Source organism: Salmo salar, chromosome ssa17, assembly GCF_905237065.1.
Source record: "Salmo salar chromosome ssa17, Ssal_v3.1, whole genome shotgun sequence".
Lineage (NCBI taxonomy): Eukaryota > Metazoa > Chordata > Actinopteri > Salmoniformes > Salmonidae > Salmo > Salmo salar.
In genome coordinates, this window is record NC_059458.1 from 76,612,922 (window position 1) to 76,628,389 (window position 15,468).

Below are 15,468 nucleotides of genomic sequence, written 5' to 3' on the forward strand. Positions count from 1 at the left end.
ATTCCAGACATGGGAAGCTCTCACAGAGAAAGCAGATTGATTAAAGGTGCTTTTCCTTATGGGAACTATACAGTCACCTCTCATGGCAGACCTTGTGGATCTGCTGCCATATGTTTGGGTTTTCTGTTTAACTGAAATACTGAGTGGAGGGGGAGCCAGGCCGTTTAGGATCTGGAATACAAGACATGCGTCGGTGTATTGCACAAGATTTTCCCAACTCAGGAGCTCATGCTTTCTGAGGATGTAACAGTGATGATGGCTGACCTGGAGCTTCTCCCCTGATACACAGACATCTGGTTCAGTAGCATCAGATACCACCTGGAGCTTCTCCCCTGATACACAGATATCTGTCTCAGTAGCATCAGATACCATCTGGAGCTTCTCCCCTGATACACAGATATCTGTCTCAGTAGCATCAGATACCATCTGGAGCTTCTCCCCCGATACACAGACATCTGGTTCAGTAGCATCAGATACCACCTGGAGCTTCTCCCCTGATACACAGACATCTGGTTCAGTAGAGTCAGATACCACCTGGAGCTTCTCCCCTGATACACAGACATCTGGTTCAGTAGCATCAGATACCATCTGGAGCTTCTCCTCTGATACACAGACATCTGGTTCAGTAGCATCAGATACCACCTGGAACTTCTCCCCTGATACACAGACATCTGTCTCAGTAGCATCAGATACCATCTGGAGCTTCTCCCCTGATACACAGACATCTGGTTCAGTAGCATCAGATACCACCTGGAGCTTCTCCCCTGATACACAGACATCTGGTTCAGTAGCATCAGATACCACCTGGAGCTTCTCCCCTGATACACAGACATCTGTCTCAGTAGCATCAGATACCATCTGGAGCTTCTCCCCTGATACACAGACATCTGGTTCAGTAGCATCAGATACCATCTGGAGCTTCTCCCCTGATACACAGACATCTGGTTCAGTAGCATCAGATACCACCTGGAGCTTCTCCCCTGATACACAGACATCTGTCTCCGTAGCATCAGATACCATCTGGAGCTTCTCCCCTGACACACAGACATCTGGTTCAGTAGCATCAGATACCATCTGGAGCTTCTCCCCTGATACACAGACATCTGGTTCAGTAGCATCAGATACCATCTGGAGCTTCTCCCCTGATACACAGACATCTGGTTCAGTAGCATCAGATACCACCTGGAGCTTCTCCCCTGATACACAGACATCTGGTTCAGTAGCATCAGATACCACCTGGAGCTTCTCCCCTGATACACAGACATCTGGTTCAGTAGCATCAGATACCATCTGGAGCTTCTCCCCTGATACACAGACATCTGGTTCAGTAGCATCAGATACCATCTGGAGCTTCTCCCCTGATACACAGACATCTGGTTCAGTAGCATCAGATACCATCTGGAGCTTCTCCCCTGATACACAGACATCTGGTTCAGTAGCATCAGATACCATCTGGAGCTTCTCCCCTGATACACAGACATCTGGTTCAGTAGCATCAGATACCACCTGGAGCTTCTCCCCTGATACACAGACATCTGTCTCAGTAGCATCAGATACCACCTGGAGCTTCTCCCCTGATACACAGACATCTGGTTCAGTAGCATCAGATACCACCTGGAGCTTCTCCCCTGATACACAGACATCTGGTTCAGTAGCATCAGATACCACCTGGAGCTTCTCCCCTGACACACAGACATCTGGTTCAGTAGCATCAGATACCACCTGGAGCTTCTCCCCTGATACACAGACATCTGGTTCAGTAGCATCAGTTGCCCACTTTGTGAAGAACATGCAGACTGTTTTTTTTCACATTGAGATGCAAACACGAGAGATAAAGAGAGAGAGAGCGAGGGAGCGAGGGAGAGAAAGTGAGACAGGTTTACATAAGTTTACATAAGCATCATATTTTGCAGCTCTGAGCTGTAGACCAATCCCCAGCCCCTAGACGGCCCTATCACTACCGTAGCTTTATAAAAGGACCAATCCCCAGCCCCTAGACGGCCCTATCACTACCGTAGCTTTATAAAAGGACCAATCCCCAGCCCCTAGACGGCCCTATCACTACCGTAGCTTTATAAAAGGACCAATCCCCAGCCCCTAGACGGCCCTATCACTACAGTAGCTTTATAAAAGGACCAATCCCCAGCCCCTAGACGGCCCTATCACTACAGTAGCTTTATAAAAGGACCAATCCCCAGCCCCTAGACGGCCCTATCGCTACCGTAGCTTTATAAAAGGACCAATCCCCAGCCCCTAGACGGCCCTATCGCTACCGTAGCTTTATAAAAGGACCAATCCCCAGCCCCTAGACGGCCCTATCGCTACCGTAGCTTTATAAAAGGACCAATCCCCAGCCCCTAGACGGCCCTATCACTACAGTAGCTTTATAAAAGGACCAATCCCCAGCCCCTAGACGGCCCTATCGCTACCGTAGCTTTATAAAAGGACCAATCCCCAGCCCCTAGACGGCCCTATCGCTACCGTAGCTTTATAAAAGGACCAATCCCCAGCCCCTAGACGGCCCTATCGCTACCGTAGCTTTATAAAAGGACCAATCCCCAGCCCCTAGACGGCCCTATCACTACAGTAGCTTTATAAAAGGACCAATCCCCAGCCCCTAGACGGCCCTATCGCTACAGTAGCTTTATAAAAGGACCAATCCCCAGCCCCTAGACGGCCCTATCGCTACAGTAGCTTTATAAAAGGACCAATCCCCAGCCCCTAGACGGCCCTATCGCTACCGTAGCTTTATAAAAGGACCAATCCCCAGCCCCTAGACGGCCCTATCGCTACCGTAGCTTTATAAAAGGACCAATCCCCAGCCCCTAGACGGCCCTATCGCTACCGTAGCTTTATAAAAGGACCAATCCCCAGCCCCTAGACGGCCCTATCGCTACCGTAGCTTTATAAAAGGACCAATCCCCAGCCCCTAGACGGCCCTATCACTACCGTAGCTTTATAAAAGGACCAATCCCCAGCCCCTAGACGGCCCTATCACTACCGTAGCTTTATAAAAGGACCAATCCCCAGCCCCTAGACGGCCCTATCACTACCGTAGCTTTATAAAAGGACCAATCCCCAGCCCCTAGACGGCCCTATCACTACCGTAGCTTTATAAAAGGAGGCGTGATATTCACTATGTAGTGCACTACTTGTGACCAGAGCCCTATGGGGACCTATGGGACCTGGTCAAAAGTTGTGCACTACATAGGGTGCCATTTGGGACTCAAGTCAGACTACTGTTGATGAGGAGCTATCTCACTCTCTAGAAAGACTAAACCCTGTGTCCTAAATGCCACCCTATTCCCTACATAGTGCACTACAGGGGCAACAGGTCTCTGGTCAAAAGAAGTGTACTATACAGGGGAACAGGGTGCCATTTGGGACACAGCCTCCAGTCCAATGGTGCTCTGGTCTAAAGACTGTTTATCCTGTTGAGATCACTGTCTGTCTGGGGCCTCTCTGTTTCCACCTGCAGCTGTTACAACAACCCTAAAGACCTAACTACCTCCCTCCTCCTCTCCTCCATTCCCCTCTCCATCCTCCACCTCTCTTTTAGCCAGGGGGCCGCTTGACCTTTCCCACATGGGCAGAGTGGAGATTAGAGAGAGGGAGAGAGAGAGGGAAGTGCTTCAGTCCTGAGGGCCTTTTATCTCCCTAGCTGTGAGAGTTGGACAAAGTCAGAGCGTAGAGCACCTGTGTTTACTGGGACTGGGGGGGGCAGTGCCTGTGTTTACTGGGAGTGGACAGTGCCTCTGGTTACTGGGAGAGGAGAGGAGGAGAGAGGAGGCTGAGTCTCTGTTTGACTTCTCCCTAGCTAGCTGTCCAACACTGAGCACGGCTGGTGCTGTTTAACTGAGCTGAGGCTGCCTATCTCTCTCTCTCTCTCTCTCTCCTCTAGGAGCTGCAGTGGTGTGGGGGAGTGACGGTGGAGTGGACAAGAGGAGGCAGAACACCTGAATCTCTGTAGGGCTTTAGGACTGGTATTCTTTACTTTTCTAGGAGTAGAAAGGGAGGACAGAACCGTTTGTTAAACATTGCTACTCATTAAGAAGTCTCAAATATTTTTAAGCCAATATGTGTTTTGGGATTTACTCAGGTTTTATTCAGATGACATAAGGAGGCTACGTCTTTATGTTGTGGAACTTTACTTACTTTGTGAGGCACATTGTTCCTTTGTTGAGCCTATGTGGAACTTTGCTTAAACTTTAATTTGTTGTATTAGAGAAGAAGCCAATCTCAGATGCAGCCTTGCAGGCTGGGCACCCATCCATTACACAGGTAATCTCCATCCTTCCTGCTTGTTGACATGGCGATTAACACCAGGCAGAGGTGTGCTCAGCCTCATGGTGTCAGCCCGGCCAATACAAAACGTCTGCTTTAAAATGACACATTATTTTCCCAGAATACATTAGTTTTCCGTCTCCTCTGACACTGTGGCCCCTCGTTCATTCTCTCCCTCCCTCTGTCTCTCCATCCTGTTTTCTTCCGCTAATAGGATTCCTCTCCTTTATTTATAGCCCTCTCTTTATTTACTCCCTCACGTTCTCTATCTCTTTCTCTCTCTCTCTTTCGCTCCCCCTTTTTCTCTCTCCCCCCCCTCCCCCTCTCTCTCCATTCACAGCTCTTGCCCCTTGCCCCCCCCCACACTTATGTCGCACAGACAAATGATTTCTGCTGGGTGAAAATTCAACAGCATATGATGAGGATATTGCACTATGCCCCAACAGAGCTGCGTCCAATAAATAACCCTATGTAGTGCACCACCAGCCAGGAGGAGAGGAGGAGAGGAGGAGGAGGATGGAGAGGTGGAGAGGAGAGGAGAGGAGGGGGGTGGATGAGGAGAAGGAGAAGGAGAGGAGAGGTGGAGGAGGAGAAGGAGAAGGAGAAGGAGAGGAGAGGGTGGAGGTGGAGGAGGAGAAGGAGAATGAGAGGAGAGGGTAGAGGTGGAGGAGGAGAAGGAGAAGGAGAAGGAGAAGGAGAGGAGAGGGTGGAGGTGGAGGAGGAGAAGGAGAAGGAGAAGGAGAGGAGAGGGTGGAGGTGGAGGAGGAGAAGGAGAAGGAGAGGAGAGGGTAGAGGTGGAGAGGAGGGCAAGAAGGAGATGAAGAGGAGGAGGCAGAAGAATGGCTTCCACAGTTTTCACAGGCTGCACGCTCACAGATATATTGGTCGCCAGCTATTTGCCCCAGAGGCTCAATGTTAACTAGAGTTCTCACTTTCCTCTCAAATGACGGAACAGGGAGGGAAGGAGGGAGCTTGTCAAACAAATGAAATGATCTCTGTTAGCTGTACCAAGGCTGCTTCCTCAACGCCCACCTATTCCCCTATGGGCCCTGGTCAGAAGTAGTGCACTACGTAGAGAATAGGGTACCATTTGAGACCCAAGGCCAGTCTAATTACCGTTACAGTGAGGTTATTGGTTAAACAACACCAGGGATTCATTGTAACAGCAAGATGTAAATCATGTTTCCCACCCAGGTTAAATGCTGCTGGGCGATCAGAAACAAACTCAGGGTTTGACAGGGGTTTTAAATAGACTTCTCAGCTATAGCACATGGATAAAATGTCTTATTTTACAGCACTCAATATTCATCTGTTAATATTCTAATCACTATAATGTTCTGGCAAAAGAGATTTCATGTCAAATGAAATAAAGCTTAAATTAAAATTAAAAAAATAAAATGAGACTAAACTGGATGAATACAGACTAACCTGGATGAATACAGACTAACCTGGATGAATACAAACTAACCTGGATGAATACAGACTATACAGACTAACCTGGATGAATACAGACTAACCTGGATGAATACAGACTAACCTGGATGAATACAGACTAACCTGGATGAATACAGACTATACAGACTAACCTGGATGAATACAGACTAACCTGGATGAATACAGACTAACCTGGATGAATACAGACTAACCTGGATGAATAGAGACTAACCTGGATGAATACAGACTATACAGACTAACCTGGATGAAGACACACTAACCTGGATGAATACAGACTAACCTGGATGAATACAGACTAACCTGGATGAATACAGACTAACCTGGATGAATACAGACTATACAGACTAACCTGGATGAATACAGACTAACCTGGACGAATACAGACTAACCTGGACGAATACAGACTAACCTGGATGAATACAGACTAACCTGGACGAATACAGACTAACCTGGATGAATACAGACTATACAGACTAACCTGGATGAATACAGACTAACCTGGATGAATACAGACTAACCTGGATGAATACAGACTAACCTGGATGAATACAGACTAACCTGGATGAATACAGACTATACAGACTAACCTGGATGAATACAGACTAACCTGGATGAATACAGACTAACCTGGATGAATACAGACTAACCTGGACGAATACAGACTATACAGACTAACCTGGATGAATACAGACTAACCTGGATGAATACAGACTAACCTGGATGAATACAGACTATACAGACTAACCTGGACGAATACAGACTAACCTGGATGAATACAGACTAACCTGGATGAATACAGACTATACAGACTAACCTGGATGAATACAGACTAACCTGGATGAATACAGACTAACCTGGATGAATACAGACTAACCTGGATGAATACAGACTAACCTGGACGAATACAGACTAACCTGGATGAATACAGACTATACAGACTAACCTGGATGAATACAGACTAACCTGGATGAATACAGACTAACCTGGATGAATACAGACTAACCTGGATGAATACAGACTATACAGACTAACCTGGATGAATACAGACTAACCTGGATGAATACAGACTAACCTGGATGAATACAGACTAACCTGGATGAATAGAGACTAACCTGGATGAATACAGACTATACAGACTAACCTGGATGAAGACACACTAACCTGGATGAATACAGACTAACCTGGATGAATACAGACTAACCTGGATGAATACAGACTAACCTGGATGAATACAGACTATACAGACTAACCTGGATGAATACAGACTAACCTGGATGAATACAGACTAACCTGGATGAATACAGACTAACCTGGATGAATACAGACTAACCTGGATGAATACAGACTATACAGACTAACCTGGATGAATACAGACTAACCTGGATGAATACAGACTAACCTGGATGAATACAGACTAACCTGGACGAATACAGACTATACAGACTAACCTGGATGAATACAGACTAACCTGGATGAATACAGACTAACCTGGATGAATACAGACTATACAGACTAACCTGGACGAATACAGACTAACCTGGATGAATACAGACTAACCTGGATGAATACAGACTATACAGACTAACCTGGATGAATACAGACTAACCTGGATGAATACAGACTAACCTGGATGAATACAGACTAACCTGGATGAATACAGACTAACCTGGACGAATACAGACTAACCTGGATGAATACAGACTATACAGACTAACCTGGATGAATACAGACTAACCTGGATGAATACAGACTATACAGACTAACCTGGATGAATACAGACTAACCTGGATGAAGACAGACTAACCTGGATGAATACAGACTAACCTGGATGAAAACAGACTAACCTGGATGAATACAGACTAACCTGGATGAATACAGAATAACCTGGATGAATACAGACTATACAGACTAACCTGGATGAATACAGACTAACCTGGATGAATACAGACTAACCTGGATGAATACAGACTAACCTGGATGAATACAGACTAAACTGGATGAATACAGACTATACAGACTAACCTGGATGAATACAGACTAACCTGGATGAATACAGACTAACCTGGATGAATACAGACTAACCTGGACGAATACAGACTATACAGACTAACCTGGATGAATACAGACTAACCTGGATGAATACAGACTAACCTGGATGAATACAGACTAACCTGGATGAATACAGACTATACAGACTAACCTGGACGAATACAGACTAACCTGGATGAAAACAGACTAACCTGGATGAATACAGACTAACCTGGATGAATACAGACTATACAGACTAACCTGGATGAATACAGACTAACCTGGATGAATACAGACTAACCTGGATGAATACAGACTAACCTGGATGAATACAGACTATACAGATTAACCTGGATGAATACAGACTAACCTGGATGAATACAGACTAACCTGGATGAATACAGACTATACAGACTAACCTGGATGAATACAGACTAACCTGGATGAAGACAGACTAACCTGGATGAATACAGACTAACCTGGATGAAAACAGACTAACCTGGATGAATACAGACTAACCTGGATGAATACAGACTAACCTGGATGAATACAGACTAACCTGGATGAATACAGACTATACAGACTAACCTGGATGAATACAGACTAACCTGGATGAATACAGACTAACCTGGATGAATACAGACTAACCTGGATGAATACAGACTAACCTGGATGAATACAGACTATACAGACTAACCTGGATGAATACAGACTAACCTGGATGAATACAGACTAACCTGGACGAATACAGACTAACCTGGATGAAGACAGACTAACCTGGATGAAGACAGACTAACCTGGATGAATACAGACTATACAGACTAACCTGGATGAATACAGACTAACCTGGACGAATACAGACTAACCTGGATGAATACAGACTAACCTGGATGAATACAGACTATACAGACTAACCTGGACGAATACAGACTAACCTGGATGAATACAGACTATACAGACTAACCTGGATGAATACAGACTAACATGGATGAATACAGACTAACCTGGATGAATACAGACTAACCTGGATGAAGACAGACTAACCTGGATGAAGACAGATGTATTAATAAATCAAGGTGATTGAGGTTGTCCTGTGTAATTCCTTTAGGACGAAGTCCCAGTAATCAACCCCATTATCCACACAGAGACGACCAGACCAATGACTGTAGAGCAGCAGCATGTAACACAGAGTCAACCGAGTCCTGTCTGTCCTACGACGACCAGACCAATGACTGTAGAGTAGCAGCATGTAACACAGTGGCTCCAGATACAAATGCTGAGACTGGCCCTGTAGAGCCTTCCTCTGGGTCTGACTGTACTGTACATGCTGAGACTGGCCCTGTAGGGCCTTCCTCTGGGTCTGACTGTACTGTACATGCTGAGACTGGCCCTGTAGGGCCTTCCTCTGGGTCTGACTGTACTGTACATGCTGAGACTGGCCCTGTAGGGCCTTCCTCTGGGTCTGACTGTACTGTACATGCTGAGACTGGCCCTGTCGGGCCTTCCTCTGGGTCTGACTGTACTGTACATGCTGAGACTGGCCCTGTCTGGCCTTCCTCTGGGTCTGACTGTACTGTACATGCTGAGACTGGCCCTGTCTGGCCTTCCTCTGGGTCTGACTGTACTGTACATGCTGAGACTGGCCCTGTCTGGCCTTCCTCTGGGTCTGACTGTACTGTACATGCTGAGACTGGCCCTGTCTGGCCTTCCTCTGGGTCTGACTGTACTGTACATGCTGAGACTGGCCCTGTCTGGCCTTCCTCTGGGTCTGACTGTACTGTACATGCTGAGACTGGCCCTGTCTGGCCTTCCTCTGGGTCTGACTGTACTGTACATGCTGAGACTGGCCCTGTAGGGCCTTCCTCTGGGTCTGACTGTACTGTACATGCTGAGACTGGCCCTGTAGGGCCTTCCTCTGGGTCTGACTGTACTGTACATGCTGAGACTGGCCCTGTCTGGCCTTCCTCTGGGTCTGACTGTACTGTACATGCTGAGACTGGCCCTGTCTGGCCTTCCTCTGGGTCTGACTGTACTGTACATGCTGAGACTGGCCCTGTCTGGCCTTCCTCTGGGTCTGACTGTACTGTACATGCTGAGACTGGCCCTGTCTGGCCTTCCTCTGGGTCTGACTGTACTGTACATGCTGAGACTGGCCCTGTAGGGCCTTCCTCTGGGTCTGACTGTACTGTACATGCTGAGACTGGCCCTGTAGGGCCTTCCTCTGGGTCTGACTGTACTGTACATGCTGAGACTGGCCCTGTCTGGCCTTCCTCTGGGTCTGACTGTACTGTACATGCTGAGACTGGCCCTGTCTGGCCTTCCTCTGGGTCTGACTGTACTGTACATGTCCGAGACTGGCCCTGTCTGGCCTTCCTCTGGGTCTGACTGTACTGTACATGCTGAGACTGGCCCTGTCTGGCCTTCCTCTGGGTCTGACTGTACTGTACATGCTGAGACTGGCCCTGTCTGGCCTTCCTCTGGGTCTGACTGTACTGTACATGCTGAGACTGGCCCTGTCTGGCCTTCCTCTGGGTCTGACTGTACTGTACATGCTGAGACTGGCCCTGTCTGGCCTTCCTCTGGGTCTGACTGTACTGTACATGCTGAGACTGGCCCTGTAGGGCCTTCCTCTGGGTCTGACTGTACTGTACATGCTGAGACTGGCCCTGTCTGGCCTTCCTCTGGGTCTGACTGTACTGTACATGCTGAGACTGGCCCTGTCTGGCCTTCCTCTGGGTCTGACTGTACTGTACATGCTGAGACTGGCCCTGTAGGGCCTTCCTCTGGGTCTGACTGTACTGTACATGCTGAGACTGGCCCTGTCTGGCCTTCCTCTGGGTCTGACTGTACTGTACATGCTGAGACTGGCCCTGTCTGGCCTTCCTCTGGGTCTGACTGTACTGTACATGCTGAGACTGGCCCTGTCTGGCCTTCCTCTGGGTCTGACTGTACTGTACATGCTGAGACTGGCCCTGTCTGGCCTTCCTCTGGGTCTGACTGTACTGTACATGCTGAGACTGGCCCTGTCTGGCCTTCCTCTGGGTCTGACTGTACTGTACATGCTGAGACTGGCCCTGTCTGGCCTTCCTCTGGGTCTGACTGTACTGTACATGCTGAGACTGGCCCTGTCTGGCCTTCCTCTGGGTCTGACTGTACTGTACATGCTGAGACTGGCCCTGTCTGGCCTTCCTCTGGGTCTGACTGTACTGTACATGCTGAGACTGGCCCTGTCTGGCCTTCCTCTGGGTCTGACTGTACTGTACATGCTGAGACTGGCCCTGTCGGGCCTTCCTCTGGGTCTGACTGTACTGTACATGCTGAGACTGGCCCTGTCGGGCCTTCCTCTGGGTCTGACTGTACTGTACATGCTGAGACTGGCCCTGTCTGGCCTTCCTCTGGGTCTGACTGTACTGTACATGCTGAGACTGGCCCTGTCTGGCCTTCCTCTGGGTCTGACTGTACTGTACATGCTGAGACTGGCCCTGTCTGGCCTTCCTCTGGGTCTGACTGTACTGTACATGCTGAGACTGGCCCTGTCTGGCCTTCCTCTGGGTCTGACTGTACTGTACATGCTGAGACTGGCCCTGTCGGGCCTTCCTCTGGGTCTGACTGTACTGTACATGCTGAGACTGGCCCTGTCTGGCCTTCCTCTGGGTCTGACTGTACTGTACATGCTGAGACTGGCCCTGTCTGGCCTTCCTCTGGGTCTGACTGTACTGTACATGCTGAGACTGGCCCTGTCGGGCCTTCCTCTGGGTCTGACTGTACTGTACATGCTGAGACTGGCCCTGTCGGGCCTTCCTCTGGGTCTGACTGTACTGTACATGCTGAGACTGGCCCTGTCTGGCCTTCCTCTGGGTCTGACTGTACTGTACATGCTGAGACTGGCCCTGTCGGGCCTTCCTCTGGGTCTGACTGTACTGTACATGCTGAGACTGGCCCTGTCTGGCCTTCCTCTGGGTCTGACTGTACTGTACATGCTGAGACTGGCCCTGTCTGGCCTTCCTCTGGGTCTGACTGTACTGTACATGCTGAGACTGGCCCTGTCTGGCCTTCCTCTGGGTCTGACTGTACTGTACATGCTGAGACTGGCCCTGTCTGGCCTTCCTCTGGGTCTGACTGTACTGTGCATGCTGAGACTGGCCCTGTCTGGCCTTCCTCTGGGTCTGACTGTACTGTACATGCTGAGACTGGCCCTGTCTGGCCTTCCTCTGGGTCTGACTGTACTGTACATGCTGAGACTGGCCCTGTCTGGCCTTCCTCTGGGTCTGACTGTACTGTACATGCTGAGACTGGCCCTGTCTGGCCTTCCTCTGGGTCTGACTGTACTGTACATGCTGAGACTGGCCCTGTCTGGCCTTCCTCTGGGTCTGACTGTACTGTACATGCTGAGACTGGCCCTGTCTGGCCTTCCTCTGGGTCTGACTGTACTGTACATGCTGAGACTGGCCCTGTCTGGCCTTCCTCTGGGTCTGACTGTACTGTACATGCTGAGACTGGCCCTGTCTGGCCTTCCTCTGGGTCTGACTGTACTGTACATGCTGAGACTGGCCCTGTCTGGCCTTCCTCTGGGTCTGACTGTACTGTACATGCTGAGACTGGCCCTGTCTGGCCTTCCTCTGGGTCTGACTGTACTGTACATGCTGAGACTGGCCCTGTCTGGCCTTCCTCTGGGTCTGACTGTACTGTACATGCTGAGACTGGCCCTGTAGGGCCTTCCTCTGGGTCTGACTGTACTGTACATGCTGAGACTGGCCCTGTCTGGCCTTCCTCTGGGTCTGACTGTACTGTACATGCTGAGACTGGCCCTGTCGGGCCTTCCTCTGGGTCTGACTGTACTGTACATGCTGAGACTGGCCCTGTCTGGCCTTCCTCTGGGTCTGACTGTACTGTACATGCTGAGACTGGCCCTGTCTGGCCTTCCTCTGGGTCTGACTGTACTGTACATGCTGAGACTGGCCCTGTCGGGCCTTCCTCTGGGTCTGACTGTACTGTACATGCTGAGACTGGCCCTGTCGGGCCTTCCTCTGGGTCTGACTGTACTGTACATGCTGAGACTGGCCCTGTCTGGCCTTCCTCTGGGTCTGACTGTACTGTACATGCTGAGACTGGCCCTGTCTGGCCTTCCTCTGGGTCTGACTGTACTGTACATGCTGAGACTGGCCCTGTCGGGCCTTCCTCTGGGTCTGACTGTACTGTACATGCTGAGACTGGCCCTGTCTGGCCTTCCTCTGGGTCTGACTGTACTGTACATGCTGAGACTGGCCCTGTCGGGCCTTCCTCTGGGTCTGACTGTACTGTACATGCTGAGACTGGCCCTGTAGGGCCTTCCTCTGGGTCTGACTGTACTGTACATGCTGAGACTGGCCCTGTCTGGCCTTCCTCTGGGTCTGACTGTACTGTACATGCTGAGACTGGCCCTGTCTGGCCTTCCTCTGGGTCTGACTGTACTGTACATGCTGAGACTGGCCCTGTCTGGCCTTCCTCTGGGTCTGACTGTACTGTACATGCTGAGACTGGCCCTGTCTGGCCTTCCTCTGGGTCTGACTGTACTGTGCATGCTGAGACTGGCCCTGTCTGGCCTTCCTCTGGGTCTGACTGTACTGTACATGCTGAGACTGGCCCTGTCTGGCCTTCCTCTGGGTCTGACTGTACTGTACATGCTGAGACTGGCCCTGTCTGGCCTTCCTCTGGGTCTGACTGTACTGTACATGCTGAGACTGGCCCTGTCTGGCCTTCCTCTGGGTCTGACTGTACTGTACATGCTGAGACTGGCCCTGTCGGGCCTTCCTCTGGGTCTGACTGTACTGTACATGCTGAGACTGGCCCTGTCTGGCCTTCCTCTGGGTCTGACTGTACTGTACATGCTGAGACTGGCCCTGTCTGGCCTTCCTCTGGGTCTGACTGTACTGTACATGCTGAGACTGGCCCTGTCTGGCCTTCCTCTGGGTCTGACTGTACTGTACATGCTGAGACTGGCCCTGTCTGGCCTTCCTCTGGGTCTGACTGTACTGTACATGCTGAGACTGGCCCTGTCTGGCCTTCCTCTGGGTCTGACTGTACTGTACATGCTGAGACTGGCCCTGTCGGGCCTTCCTCTGGGTCTGACTGTACTGTACATGCTGAGACTGGCCCTGTCGGGCCTTCCTCTGGGTCTGACTGTACTGTACATGCTGAGACTGGCCCTGTCTGGCCTTCCTCTGGGTCTGACTGTACTGTACATGCTGAGACTGGCCCTGTAGGGCCTTCCTCTGGGTCTGACTGTACTGTACATGCTGAGACTGGCCCTGTCTGGCCTTCCTCTGGGTCTGACTGTACTGTACATGCTGAGACTGGCCCTGTCTGGCCTTCCTCTGGGTCTGACTGTACTGTACATGCTGAGACTGGCCCTGTCTGGCCTTCCTCTGGGTCTGACTGTACTGTACATGCTGAGACTGGCCCTGTAGGGCCTTCCTCTGGGTCTGACTGTACTGTACATGCTGAGACTGGCCCTGTCTGGCCTTCCTCTGGGTCTGACTGTACTGTACATGCTGAGACTGGCCCTGTCTGGCCTTCCTCTGGGTCTGACTGTACTGTACATGCTGAGACTGGCCCTGTCTGGCCTTCCTCTGGGTCTGACTGTACTGTACATGCTGAGACTGGCCCTGTCTGGCCTTCCTCTGGGTCTGACTGTACTGTACATGCTGAGACTGGCCCTGTCTGGCCTTCCTCTGGGTCTGACTGTACTGTACATGCTGAGACTGGCACTGTCTGGCCTTCCTCTGGGTCTGACTGTACTGTACATGCTGAGACTGGCCCTGTCTGGCCTTCCTCTGGGTCTGACTGTACTGTACATGCTGAGACTGGCCCTGTCTGGCCTTCCTCTGGGTCTGACTGTACTGTACATGCTGAGACTGGCCCTGTAGGGCCTTCCTCTGGGTCTGACTGTACTGTACATGCTGAGACTGGCCCTGTCTGGCCTTCCTCTGGGTCTGACTGTACTGTACATGCTGAGACTGGCCCTGTCTGGCCTTCCTCTGGGTCTGACTGTACTGTAGGGCCTTACTGTGTTAAACTGGACATCCAGAACACATGACCTTCTCCCCAGACACCACAGTGATTCCCCTCTCCCCACCACCACAGTAATTCCCCTCTCCCCAGACACCACAGTGATTCCCCTCTCCCCAGACACCACAGTGATTCCCCTCTCCCCAGACACCACAGTGATTCCCTTCTCCCCAGACACCACAGTGATTCCCTTCTCCCCAGACACCACAGTGATTCCCCTCTCCCCAGACACCACAGTGATTCCCCTCTCCCCAGACACCACAGTGATTCCCCTCTCCCCAGACACCACAGTGATTCCTCTCTCCCCAGACACCACAGTGATTCCCCTCTCCCCAGACACCACAGTGATTCCTCTCTCCCCAGACACCACAGTGATTCCTCTCTCCCCAGACACCACAGTGATTCCCCTCTCCCCAGACACCACAGTGATTTCCCTCTCTCCAGACACCACAGTGATTCCCCTCTCCCCAGACACCACAGTGATTCCCCTCTCCCCAGACACCACAGTGATTCCCCTCTCCCCAGACACCACAGTGATTCCCCTCTCCCCAGACACCACAGTGATTCCCCTCTCCCCAGACACCATCCGTAATTCTTTAAGTGGGACTGTGAGATGCTGCTGTGGTCTCTGGGCTGGGGGTCGGGGTCGGGGTT

General features: G+C 50.5%; 1 protein-coding gene across 6 annotated transcripts in view; it reads right to left on the bottom strand.

Annotated features, from left to right (window-relative positions):
* LOC106609845 (LIM domain only protein 3) overlaps positions 1–15,468 on the bottom strand; it is a 139,617-nt gene that overhangs the window by 1,281 nt on the left and 122,868 nt on the right. The gene's annotated exons all lie outside the window — the stretch shown is intronic.